The 13,773-nt window shown below is 38.2% G+C and overlaps 1 protein-coding gene across 7 annotated transcripts in view; it reads right to left on the bottom strand.

Moving 5' to 3' along the window:
* The window catches only part of LOC138967691 (EF-hand calcium-binding domain-containing protein 7-like), a 119,236-nt gene that overhangs the window by 92,014 nt on the left and 13,449 nt on the right, over positions 1 to 13,773 (bottom strand). The gene's annotated exons all lie outside the window — the stretch shown is intronic.

The raw sequence follows: 13,773 nt of genomic DNA, 5'->3' as shown, positions 1-13,773 counted from the left end.
CCTCATTTTCTCTTGTAACAAGTCTAACATCCTTTCTCTTGTGTGGGTTTTCCATTGTCTTACCAAAGCAACTGTTGTTCATCAGTTTAAAAAAGTCTTTCTCTGATGCATCAGCGGCTTTGGTTCTCAGTTCTGTGTTTTTCATGATGTAAGGTTTCATAAACTGTTCTTGATCAAATAAAATTATACGATGAACAGCCTTCAAAATTAATCCATGTCTAATGTAAAACTGTAACAGTCTGTAGTGACACACATACTTCTTTTTGTGAAACAGATTGGGCACCAGCTTTGGAGGTTCTCTTGGGTTTACTTTTAACCTCTCAGCCGCTAAAGGATAATCATTATGTAGATCATGAAGTGATAGTGGATAGTCTAAGTCAACTTCTAGTATCCATCCCTTTCGACTGTCTGGGCCTGCTTTTAATATTGTCAGCACAACACATTGTGAAAATGGTCCTGAATAGATCTTAAAGTTCCGAAGTGGAAGCGTCTGACACATTGCCCAACCATACAAATTGTTTGCATCTAGATACATGATGTAATTAGAAGGTTTCATAGGATCAAAGTCGTCCAAGTATTTGTTGTTGGCTTTGCAGTAATTGTGTGAAGCCATACTGATTCCTCCACGTAGTCCATTTTCAATCATCTGAAGTGTAGGTAGATCTGATAGCAAGTCAATCTTTACTCCTGTAAATCTAAGAAATGCATCCCAGCTCATGCCTGGTGCAGATATGTAATGTGAAGGATCTAGATTGTAGTGCTTCATACATGTTCTTCTGTAATTCTCAAATATATCTGCAAGTAAACAAACATCAGCCAACAAATATTGATCATGATAATCACCCATTGTATTACATCCTAATTTATTCCATGCAGTCTTAGCGTGTTCATAGTCTTCGTCACTTATACCCTTACCCTTCAGCCGTGAGAAGTAAGCATCCTTTGGCGGTAACTCATCTTCATCAAACCTCTCCCACGAATCCATGTATTCATATGGATAGACTCCCTTTCTAACTAAGTCACTGTCAAAGTACTTACATGTGATTGGGAAAGCAGTTAGTGATGAAGATAAAGACTCAAGTGTTCCCATCAGATGTTGAGCAGAATCGTAGAAGTATAAACTATTCAGAGTAAAGGCCATGTACTTTTCTGAAGACTGCGCAATGCATCTTGCTTTGTATTCATCAGTTACTGCCTGCATGATCAGATGTGAATCATAACCGCGCAAGTTATGGAAGAAGATTGGAAGCTTCCAAGTCTTAGGATCAAACTTTAATTGTAGATTACATTTGCTGTGTGCTGCTCCTCGGAACTGCCCACTTACATGATCATGATCTCTTACTATTGGATTGTCTGTGTTTGGTGTTAGACTTTGTTCGCATATCCAACACTGTGTGGTAGAGTTAAACTGTTCTTGGTCTTCAGGTTTCATAACAATGTCTGAAAGATTCAGTTGTTTGGAGCAGTCATTTCGCACTTGGTTCATTTGCTGTAAGAAGTTCTTTGCTGCATTAGGTCCTCTGTACAATTGCGGTTTAGAATGTTTACCATCTGAACTAACAACAATAAATGCATATGAACAGACTTGATGATTACTTAGAGTTACTGTTTTAGGTAGGTCTTTTGGTAAAGGTCCTTCATATGGCACAATGATAGATTCAAAGTCAGCATAAACAACATAAGGATTTTTCTGTAGTTTGCATACATTCTTAAAATACACTTTGCTGTCTGGCGGTGGTGTTGTTAACTTCACAACCGCATCATCAACGCTCTTACAATGTTGCTTGTGTATAAGTGCTGCATGAATTGATGGAATACGCAAGAGACATCGCCTACAAAAGTCTTGTTTACTATTGTGATTGCTTGTGCTCGCCATCAGTCTACTCATTGTACGAATCAAAGTGTAATGATATTTTACACCATCAGTCATTAGTAACATGTCAACATGGTTAGTATCACAATCACCAATCGTTGGTGAGTTCTTTGATATTCTGACTGGTTTCAGTTCATCTTCTTCATCCCACGTGTAAACATTTACGGTGATGGGTTTGTTTTGCTGTTCAAATTTGTCAATGCTTGTAATGCTGACAGGAAATTCAATACCAGTAAAGTTTAGTTTATTTCTGTATGCATGATAGTTAGACACTCTTTCTGCATTTTTCTTTACACTGTACAGCAGTCCCTGCAATGTACGGCCCCCGGCGTGAGCGGACACCTGACATGTACGGACACATTTGCTCGGCACGGAGTGTTTTCCTTCTATATTTGCCCCCCCTTAAACGGACACCTGCAAAACGTGGACACGGACACTCATTTTCGGTCCCAACAGCAGGTCATACCTCCAATGTACGGACAGACCATCGTCAAATTTTCACCACAACAAAATCGATAACAGAGCAGTCCGGCTCTTGGTACAAAGATCACAGCCGCAATGGCGTGATGACAGTCACTGATAACTTGAGTGCACGTGTACCCATCAGCATCAGGAGGGGGGGGGGGGGGGGGGGAGTAGTTTTAGTCAGGAGTGGAGTACCTACGAAGATGCCAACATGAAACTGCACTGTGCTCTTTATTCTCGTCTGTTGGACGTAAACAACAAAAACCACAGTCGATGAAGGTCCTGAGCGAAAGAGAATGAAAAACCGGCCACAGTTCTCAGCATCGTGTGGATATGTGTGTAACCTCTTTCATTGACCAGTGAGTCGATTGCCTAATCTGTGAACCCTTCAGTTGTCTTGCTTTGTCAAACACACAGTCAACTGGTTTTGCTCTGAGTGAACAGTGCAGCTGGCCTCTCTTGGCACAGCCCCAAACAGTACATGGCTAGAGGGAGTGAGAGAGAGGGAGAAGGGGGGGGGGGGGGGGGTGGAGGGGTAGCTGGCTAAACTCTGTGGGGTGTCCGGTGTCACTGCATGTCAGCAGGAAGAGCATTGGAGAAAAATAGAGAGGTGTACTCTTCCACACAATTTCCAAGCATCAGTTGTCACGGCTTGGGGTAGGCATTAGTGACGGAGAGTGGGAGCTAGCTGTGTTCTGTACAGTGTATTTCCGACTGAAGAGTGAAAAGTCACTGCCATGCCACATGATCGGCATGCAGTCAATAAAGCCAGACAAGAAGAAAATAAATTACATGATTATGACATGCAGCTTTATCTGCTGCTATTTATTCAAACTGGTTTTCAAGCTTATTCTTGTAAAGCATCTGCACACGCTCCTCTGTGCTGTGTTTGTGTGGCTGCTTTCGTATGTCAGTGCATGATGAGTGTGTTCACTGCCTTGAGGATTTATTTTATCTCTTCTTTTCAACACTTTTCATACAAATCATTTTTACAGAAAGTTTAAAGAAGTATTAGGAGTTTATTGTTATTGTTTAGTAGCCACAAGAAGTGATTAGCATAGACTCAATCCTGTTGTTACTTTGTCAGTGTGTTTCTGTGTGAGTGAATGGGGGAGGGGGTGTGTGGTCACCCCTCCCGTGAACGGACACCTGCAATGTACGGACAGTTTTGCTATGGCCCAAGGGTGTCCGTTCATGAGAGGGACTGCTGTACAGTCTTGCCAGAACACACCACATAAAACATTTGTCATCATCATTCTTTATGTTCAGCACAGCACGTTTTTTGACAAGAGCAGGAGGTAAAGGTATGTAACTTCTACCTCTGATGGGGGCAAATTTACTTAGCTTCAATTCTATTTTTAGAATTTCACCTTCTGACCATCCGGATCCTTTCATCTTTGCATCCTCTGCAGCTTGCTCAAACCGTTTCATCATTTCATCTGCCCAGTTTCCATTCAATTCTGCCATAGAATTAAGTGCTAGTTGTCTGGTTGAAACATGAACTTCTAGCACCTCATCACTGACTGTTTTGTATTTTATTAAACTGACTATCTGCACTTTTACTGGAGGTTCAATCAACAAATTGTTTGGAATTTGTTCAATGGCGTCTTGCACACTGGACTGCACATTTTGAGGATCCGTTACTTGTAATTCAACGGTGTCAAATACTGTCGATAAAGATTCTAATACAGAGTCTTCCATCGCTGTGAGTTTGATTTTATAACTCAAAATAAAAATATAAATTAAAAAAATGAAGTTGCTTAGAATTCTTTCTCAGAGCTTCCATTTTTGTTAACACTATAAAATCTGAAATAAAAAATCATTTAACATTTGTACCACGTGGAACTAATTGTAATTCCTCTTTTACAAAGGCTCTTTGCGGTGCTGGTTCTCTCAAGTAATATATAGGTGGATTTGTCTCTACTACTCTCTTGATTTCATGAATGTCAATACTCCAGATTGGATCCGTTGCACGCTTCCTGCTGTCACCCTCAGCTTCACCGGGTGCATATAAATATCTGACTTTCTGATTGAAAGGTAGTAATGCCACTGGTGTTGTTGACTTTGGAGCAACAGGTATTGTTTTCTGTTTGATTGCATCAACTGGTCTTAACCCTGTAGCTTTAAATACCTCCAGATTCATTGCTCTAAGTACTGATGGTAATCTTTTGACCCATTCAGTGTTACGCAATTTACTTTCTGTGTCCAAAAATTCCTGATGGTACTGATATGAAAACAGTTTTTCTGCCAACTGTTTGTTAAAGCTCTCAACAATAGCCTGTGACCTGTGGTTTCCTGGAATACCTCTCTTCACTGTAACATGATGTTTTAACAGAAGCTGGTTGACAGCTCCTTTAAACTCCTTACCATCATCGCACTGAATCATTCTGGGATACTTTAGTGGTCCACGTCTGTAAATTTCTTGCAGGGCAACAGCTGTAGCTATAGCACTTTTCTCTGTCAACGGTTCAGCATCTTTGTATCTTGTTGCAACATCAACTACAGTCAGTGCATACTTATATTTCTTCCTTCTGACTGTGTCGTGCGGTAAATACAGCAGGTCTATTTGATGAGTGTCATTCGGTTTAATGTTAACAAAGTGTGGTCGTGTAATTTTTCTTGGTGCAGGTAAATAGATCTGCCAAACTGCCTGCTTTGACAACCATTTCTTTGCTATATCTTGAGAAACACCTGCTGCGTCACTGAGCTTGTCAATAGCAGTTCTTCCTTTCCAGTATCCTTTTGGGGAATAATATATTTTAGATAACAAAGCATCACTCATGGTTTTTTAAATGACAGAATATTAAGATTTGACAGCACGCGCAATAAAGTAAACAACAGCCATACCAATAACAATGAAAACAATCTCGCCCACCTTCTGCTCTTCTGAAGGCTGATAAAAGTCACCCAGTTTTGGAGGAGCACTTGTCTTCATTTTCTTTCCAGTTACAAGATAGTATTCTTGAATGGCTGCATCAACATTGGCAAAGGTTTTGTTTGCATGTCCTTGCTGCCTGAGTTTATCATTCATAAAGTCTAACTGCGCAATTCGTTTCTTCTCGTATTCATCCTGTGCTTTCGCCAGTTGTTCCATGGCTTTGTTGTGCCTTTCCCTCTCTTCACCATTTTGCAGTTTAGAAAACAAATAGTTGCTGCCAGAAAATGCAAGCGCATTTACAATCGCACCTCCCACCATCATAACCAAGCTAGCCATTTTATTGTCTTACATGTTTATATTTTCTGGAATAATTCCTTGCTTCACCAAAAAGTCTTTTGTTGCAAAGGAAGCTGTCACAACACCAATTAGTTTAGCACCGTCTTCGAAGTCTAACTTTCCCAAGTCGGCTGGTTTCATTCTGAGGAGACTTTTACCCAGCATTGTGTAACCTACACTCAAGCCTCCAATCACTGCAGCGTGATAAACTAGATTAACTATTGTCTTTTCAGAACTCATTTTTATGTTATCAAAATTAAAATATTAAAATTATTCCATATGAAATGAATCCACTGCAGGTACTACTGTGGGCTTTGTTATTGTTTGTACTGCTTTGTTTGTTGGTTTTGGTGTTTCTGATTTTGGTGTTTCTGATTTTGGTTTTTCTGACACTTTATATTTGCCTTGCCAAAGTTTGTAAAGCAAGTATCCACCTCCTCCAACAACAGCTGCTACAGCTACTTTTCTGTATGATAGAAATGAAGATTTTAATTCTTGATCAGTTTGTGTGACCTTAGTCACTTCAGGAATGTTTGGTGTCTGCTCAACTTCAGACATAATGTTCTGCTTTGCCTTTTGATTTAACTTTTTTTGTCTGTTCCATTCGGCTAGTTTTTTTCCTGCTTCTACTCTACCAGGTTTCTTTGTCACTGTGTTCACTTCTGGTATTTTCGTCTGCTCCACTGTCTGCTTCAACTGATCTGTCATCTTTTTTATTCTGAAAATTAATGTGTTTGAAAGTAATTAATCCAGCAACAAATGGTACTAATAAAGCACCAAATCGATAATACAGGCCACAGGCAAGAGATTCGAGGGACTTGGAAACAACAGGGTCATGAGTTAGATCATGTGTTAAGTCTTCCTCCGAGTCGAGAGGTGTAAAATGTCCAAAAATCTTTGTGTACAAACCTATAACAGTCTGTCCAATACTTCTAACCATCTTAGAACCAAGCACTGATTCATACCGTCCATGATACTTTTCTATATCTTCTGAGGAAAGATGTTGTACTTCTTCCACAGTTAACTGCTGCCCAAGGTAGTGTTTTGTTTTTCCACAAACAGCAAGTGAATACAATCTTTCTTTTTTATCAGGTATAGTCCTACTGTCACAGATTTCAATATCTGTAGCAGTCTGCATCAGCAATTCATCACAGTTCATTTTATTTTGATGCAGAATAAAATTAAAATCTAGTAATTAAACTTGAGTAAGAACTTAGGTAGGAACTTAACAAGAACTTAGGTAGGAACTTGAGTAAGAACTTAGGTAAGAACTTAACAAGAACTTGAGTAAAAACTTGGGTAAGAACTTGACAAGAACTTGTGTAAGAACTTGACAAGAACTTGAGTAAGAACTTGACAAGAACTTGAGTAAGAACTTGACAAGAACTTAGCAAGGATTTCTACAAACATACATACTGAACTGGTTGATCAGTTTTTAAAACCAGTTTCGAGTGCTTAGAAGATTTCAGATTATTCTTTATTCTTTCTCTCTCCTGTTTGTTTTCAATGACATCATTTTCTCGAAGACACTCTTCAAAACTGTCACGGTCCTTTGAATAGAACAATGTTATTGTTTTGAGTTGCTCTCTAAAGTCTTTCAGAACTGCATTGTATTTTTGTGTTAATATCCAAACTGATATTAATGCATGTCGTCCACTGAATGCAAGCTTTGCTAGTGCACTTTTCTTTCTAACAATGTCACGTTCTGCTGCACAGTCATCAATAATAAACAGTGTTGGCGTGTTCTGAAAAAGATCGAAATAATGCTCCAAGCAAACATTTAGACGATCAGAAGGATTTACAATAAATATATTTTGATCAGACCATATGAATTTTCTCTCCTTGTATGTTCTGTTATGCTTTATGGTTGGACAGAATATGACTATGTGTTCAAAGTGATTTATGTAAACAGTCTGTAATAAATCCAAAACATATCTTGTTTTGCCGCAACCTGTTGCCCCACAAATCAAAGAACAGTGTGGATCTTTTGGAAGAAAATCTAGATACTTCATTTTAACACGTTCAATAAACAATATCCTGTAATCTGCTTTCAGAGATGTTTAACTGCGCATCTGACACAACAAACACGTAGATCTTAACTGATTTACTACTACTCCCTACTTCCTTTTCAATTTGTATTGTGATTCCTTCTGATCCGTTTTCAATTCGCCTTCCACTTCCATGCAGTTTGTTGTCGTCAGTTGTTCTGAGATCCAGCCATAACGCATATTTATTTGTCAAGAAATCTTCTACGCCAACACCGTGTAAATGTAGATCTTTAGCCACAAGATCAGATGTTGGGTCTTTCAATCTTCCTCCAGTAAAGTACTTTCTTGCTTCATCATAGTGTTGGTATGGCAGCATGCCAGATGCAAATATTTGGTTTGGCTGCCCTTCAATTGTGCAATATACTCTATTGATTAGTGGATTGTAAAACTTTTCTATTTGCCTTTCATATGAATCTTTTGGTTCCTCAAACAACATAAGTATTCCCTTCATTGACCTAGCTGGTGTATTCAAGTTAATGTTCCAGATTGGATCAGCCTGGCTTTTTGAAAGTGTACTGTGATTCAACACTCTTTCATAATAGATAGGCAGCTTAGAACTGTACTGATTTTCTATAAGTCTAGCCAGTTCAGGATGGTTTACAACATCAAACTCTAAAGAAATTCCAGACACCTTATACTTTGCTTCCGGGTCTTGTGAAAGCATAACACGATCATAACTATTGAAAGTCAGGTCGTATGACAGCCTGTCACGCAATGCTCCTTGATAGAAGGGAGGATGTGAATTTATGAGTTCAAAGTCAAGTGGAATACAAAATTTGTTTCCAAAAGCAACATTGACAGCGTTATCTTTTTTGTTATTGTCAGCTTTATCTCCTGCTCCTATTCTAACTTTTATCCCATTGTCTGACTGAATCCCTTGAAACACTCTGTTTTTCTTTTCATTGTCAGTCAACCAATTATCTGCGTAAACTAAAAAAACATCTGCATTATTCAATGACATCACTTCCCGCCCTTCCAGTTTGACAGTAATCTTCCTCACAATTGCTCTTCCTACATTATAAGCCAAAGTCCTATTTTCATCTGAGCCAGATTCTAATTCTAATTTGAATGATAGTCTTACAGTGCCTGGTACAATAACATCGTTCTTACCCAGATTAGGAAACCTAACAGTAAGTATTTCATTCTGATCAATAGTAGAAGGATTATTTGTAACTATAACTGTTTGCCTTATTCCTTTTACCCCGAGAGGTTCTTTCAGCCTTCTGTAAGGATCAAGAACAGAACCGAACGATTGTGCCATCTTTTTTTATTTTCAAAATAAAAAATAAGTTACAAATGGCAGAAGGTTGATTTGAAGATTTATTTGAGCCAGCGGACGACATGAGCGAAGCAATCCCTTTGGTTCCCTACCATCATTCACTGCATTATGAGGTGGCACGACATGAACTTCTGGAAGGTAAAGTTAGAGATTTCTACAAAAGTTTAGGAGAAGAACCTGATGTTTTAGATCCAAACCAGTTCAAAATGGAAGCAAATCATTTATATACAACTAGCGATAAAGGAGAAAAAGTCCAACTTACATATAAATCTAATCCTGCTAAGTTTCTATCAAAAGTTTCACTAAAACAAAAACTTACTGCTAATCGACTTAGGCAATTAGATATTGTGCCTAGCACACGGTCATCACCTTCCCATGTTGTTTCCTTACTTCAAAAAGCAGAACTAGGACTACCAACTGCTACTCAAATAGAATCTGTTCCATTGCAAGATCTTAATAAACTTGCAGATGAGGCTGATCAACTTATACAAGAGATAGAGACTTCTTTTTCTGAGGAAACTTCACTGAAGACTCCACATGAACTATTACCTATGAGAGAAATAGAAGCCCTTAATCAATCACTACAAACCATCAGAGGTGAAATAGCAAATAATCTGTCAAAACTAGGTCAGCTGGATGAAGATATAAACAAAGAGAAACAAAAACTTGCTGATGCTGATGATTTGAACCTAGAACAAGAAGTAAAAAACAGAATTTCTAAGCGTTTAAAAGATTTGCAGGAGGAGAAAGCCATAAGGTTAGAAGTTCTAAGTAACAATAGAGAACAACTGAGAACACAGGTCAGCAGAATAAAAAATACAATTCAAAGAATCCTTTACGAAGACACAACTCTTGCTGAAAGAATTAGAACGCTTTTCAGAGAGCAGGGAATCACAATAGCTAGTATACTAACTGCGTTAGGATTTGCAATAAGCACATTAGTGTTAACACTCACAGGTGGCACTGTCACACCTCCACCTCCACCTCCACCTTCATCTCCATCTGATCCGGGATGGGTAAAGAAACAACTCAAACACATTGCAGAACTATTAAAGAAACTAGCAGCAAAAGCTTTGGATGCACTTCCAGGAATCATTGGTTCAATTGTTAGCTGGCTGTTATCTTTTGCAGGTAAAGTTGTTGGTTTCATGGCTGAACATCTCTGGACTCTAATAGTTTTAATTGCAGGTGTTCTGCTAACGAGAATAAAGCAAAAGTAAGCCTGCACCCACTCCACCAATTACTAGAGCAGTCTTCTGCGATTCATGATCATCACTAATACTAACAGCTTGATCATCCCTAGTGACAGAATGATCTTCACCTGCAGCCCGATCTTCACTTGTCACGCTTTGTTTCTGTTCATTGTGATATGGCTGTAACATCGTTCTGATTTCTGAATTCAGTTCTTCACCCTTTCCAAGCGGCTGGGTGTCACTAGCAATAATGATTTCATTGTTATAATTTGTTATTGTTCCAATCTGCAGCTGGAGATCAGAAGGTAACATGTAAAGGCCGTTACCAACAGCAAAGTCAACTTTTGATCTTGCATAACGGAGAGAGTCTTGATACCTTTTGATGCTGGAAGGCAGATCAACTGCAGAGTTTATGACATCTTCTAAATTTGATAACAACTGTTTCTGTGCACCAAACCCTGTGCTTGTTCTCATTATGTTTGATCGTGTCTGTGCCTGCGAGCCTAGCAAGCACCACGCATATGTTCGGATAGATTCATTGATCCTTTCAACACCTGATCCAGTGAAACCTTTGCCGGTGTCTAATATAAAAGTAGTCCATGCATTGTGGTGCTGTTGTTCTATTGATCCTAACTGTACCTGCACATTTGAAGAAAAAGATGTATGACCTGGCCAGTAATCAAAATTATACCTCCTGTGGACACCCCATAAATATAGTGTTCCCATGCCATGGTTTTTGTCTTGCTTTTGCCTAAAGTCGGTCTTAAAATCTATATTGAATTCATTGCAGAGACGCTCATACACTTTCATGTTTATCCTATTGTTGAATGGGTTCCAGCTCTTTTCATGCGGCATTGGTGCCTGAAGTTCAGACAAGATTCTCCTGCACTGATAGTAAACGTGAAATGTGTACACACACTTTGTCAGTAAGTTTGAATTATTCATGTGGTCTGCATAGGACACTCCACATCCTGTGGTTGCACAGAATATTGCAAAGTTTAACTGATTCTGATAGAACTGAATTGGGTGAGAGTTCCACATCTTTGGAACACTATCATTTTTGATTGGGGGATTTAGGTAAGAATGGAATGGGTCAGGCACTTTAACGCGAATGGATTGTGTTTCTGTTACAGCAAAGTCCAACTCATGGCAAGAAATAGTCTTTGGATTGTAATATGGTCCAGTTTTGTATTTAACGTCTTTGTTGAATTTATACTGACTCATTTTTGTTGTTGAATAAAAAATGTTTATCACACTAACAAATGTGAAGACTAGTGTGCCAGTTAAACTTGCAACCCCTATCAACAATCAAAATGGAGGAATGAAAGTTGCACTGCATGAAATTATGTACAAGGTTACTTGGTATAATATCAGTAAAAAAAAGGCTAACAACTGGGTTAGAATTAATGGTAAAACACATTCTGTAGAAGATGGTTACTATGACTTCTGCACTTTAGAGAAAGAATTGTTTGCTCCAGTAGGTATTACAGCGAGTTTAAATCATGCAAGTCTCATTGCTACTCTTACTATGCCCAAAACTAGAGAAGTAAACGTTGAGTTTCCAACCAAACTCCTTGATATGCTTGGAATTACAAAAATATACAAGGGAACACGTCCCATTGACATGGATGTTAACAGTGTACTGTTTGTTCACATGAGAGAGCTTAACACATCCTATAATCTGTTTAATGATCAGCGTTCTGATCTGCTTAGGATTCTTCCACCGAGTGATGCCTCTTTTTGTAAAATGCACGTGCCAACATTTAAGACACTTCAGTTCAAGGACTTGGAGGAAGGGTGTCATGAATTCCTACACATTGATCTGAAAAATCAAAGTGGACAACCAGTTGATTGTTTGTTTAACATTACATTGGAAATAGTTCCATAAAATATCGAGTATTAAAATGTCGAGTGGACCTACAATAATTTATCCTGTTGCATGTTCAACTATAGAGTTGAAAGATTTAGCAGATGCTATCGACTTTGAGAGCAATGCTGAAGTTGGTGCAGTGTATGCATTCGAGTTTACAGACACTGGTCATTACAAGAGAAAGGAAATCGACGATGAAAAGAAACCAAGATTTCTCAAACTAGGTCAAATCCGTGATGTTAATGTACCTGATCCAATTGTCGATGACACATTCTACATGTGGAAACATCAGAATAAAAAATGGGTACTTAGTCCTGTTATGAAAAAGATTGACTGGGAAATGAAGTTTGAATTTGTGAGTCCATACACTCTTGTTGGAAAAGACGACACATTCCGTAAGTCAATCAATGCTAAACCACTAATTGTTAGCCTTGCTCCTGCGATTAACAGCAGGGGAGAAGTTGCAGTTAAACCTTTCCATAAGAACAACTATCTCATTCACAGAAAACAAAGTGTTGAAAAGGACGCTGACACCATTGTCGATTTTATACCCAAGCTTCCAATAGGGCAGAATGCAACTATGATATTTGATATAGTTGTCAGGAAAAGGGAAGAAACCACAAACACTGTTCTAATGAGAGGAATAAATCTCAACTGGAGACCATTAAATGTTGAAGAAGTCAGAGTATTTATTGCTGTTCAAAAGGATTCTAACACAATAAAAAAACAGACGTCAAACCAAAATGTTGTTGTTAACGCAGATATAAATAATTTAACAGAAATAAGAAGTATTAATCTTACTTATCTTGATTTGATTGCTTTCTACTATACAGATAAGGTGTTAAGCAATGAACAGCTTCAAAGCTTAGCAGAAACACTGGCCAGTGAGAATTAAGATAAATATTTTATATTTTGCATTAAAAAGATGACTAGCAGTGTGAAGCTTTATCCTAATATTGATGAAAGTGCAGCAGAAAGTCAACAATTCAGACTGGCACACATTAGTAATATACAAAAACAACTAGAAGATGAATTAGAAAAATATTCTCGCGCTAGACGTAAGTACTCAACAACTTACAACAGCCTTTCTAATGCCAGCACTGGTTCTACTATCCTTGCATCAGCTGCAGGTGTAACGGGAACAATTCTGTTAGCTACCGGAGTTGGGACTCCAGTTTCTCTAATCCTAGGTGGTGTCGCAGCAGCAGTTGGTGGTTTATCATTTATAGCATCAGCTATAATGAAAAAAATTGTGAAAAAGCTTGAAAAACACGAATCCATTTCCACTCTTGCATCATCAAAATTGTCTAGCCTAAAACTGTCTATCAGTAAAGCACTTGAAGATTCAAAAGTTTCTGACGAAGAATTCAAACAGATACAAACAGACTTTGATGACTACAAAAGTAAGAAAGCAAGTATTCAAACAAAAACACGAGCTGAATATAACAAGCCAATCGATATAGAAGATCTGAAAAAGCAGTTTTTAAAAAAGGGGATTCAAATAGGACGGGAAGAAAAAGTAAAAATAGAATCACTTGTAAAGAGTTAACTATTCGTTTAGACAGTCACATTGCATGTATCAGATATAATTCTAACAGTGAAAGAACATATGAAGTAAAGTTTGTAAATGAGAGAGCGTATTGAGCTTAAGAATGTTGTATAAGAGAAAGGGAGAATGTACGTTCTGGGTTACTGATTCCGACAGACCCGGCATTGGTTCAAAACAACCTTACTTTACTGTATTTTTTTTTGTATGGATTTATGCAGTATTTTTCTGATTTTGTCGCATGTTTCATTTTAGTAAAAGTTTAGTCCAGAAGCCTATTTTGCG

Source organism: Littorina saxatilis, linkage group LG5 (genome assembly GCF_037325665.1).
Source record: "Littorina saxatilis isolate snail1 linkage group LG5, US_GU_Lsax_2.0, whole genome shotgun sequence".
NCBI classification, from domain to species: Eukaryota; Metazoa; Mollusca; class Gastropoda; order Littorinimorpha; family Littorinidae; genus Littorina; species Littorina saxatilis.
Note: the sequence above shows the minus strand (reverse complement) of the source record. Positions and strands in the feature narration are given on the sequence as shown.